The sequence below is a fragment of the Manacus vitellinus genome, unplaced genomic scaffold (assembly GCF_001715985.3).
Source record: "Manacus vitellinus isolate BGI_N305 unplaced genomic scaffold, ASM171598v3 scaffold_32_pilon, whole genome shotgun sequence".
NCBI classification, from domain to species: Eukaryota; Metazoa; Chordata; class Aves; order Passeriformes; family Pipridae; genus Manacus; species Manacus vitellinus.
The window spans coordinates 7,528,511-7,528,923 of NW_021940460.1; positions in this window are offsets into that span (position 1 = coordinate 7,528,511).

The following is a 413-nucleotide window of genomic DNA, read 5'->3' on the forward strand; positions in this document are numbered from 1 at the left end:
ATCGGGGGATGGGGCTTGGGGACCCGGGATCAAGTGGATTCTGGACGGGGCCGAGGAGAAGAGCGGGACGAGACCGAGAGAGCAGGATCGGGACGTGGACGGGACCGGGGAGCAGGACCCCGACCGGGAGATCAGGTCGGGGGGAGCGGTGATCTGGATCAAGGCAGGGGGACTACAACCGGGAGATCTGATCGCACCGGGAGATGCGGGATTGGGGCGGGAGCAGGATCTGCATCGGGAGATCGGGATGGGGCGGGAGCATGAGCGGCGCGTCCCGCCCAGGCGTAGGCGCTGTGTCCGCCGGGCCGCTGGGCGGCGCTGCCGTGGGAGGCCCGCCCGTACCTGGGGGCCGCTCCGTCCCGCCCGTCTCTGGCGGGCTTGGGCCCGCCAGCTGAACGTTGGACTAACAAAAG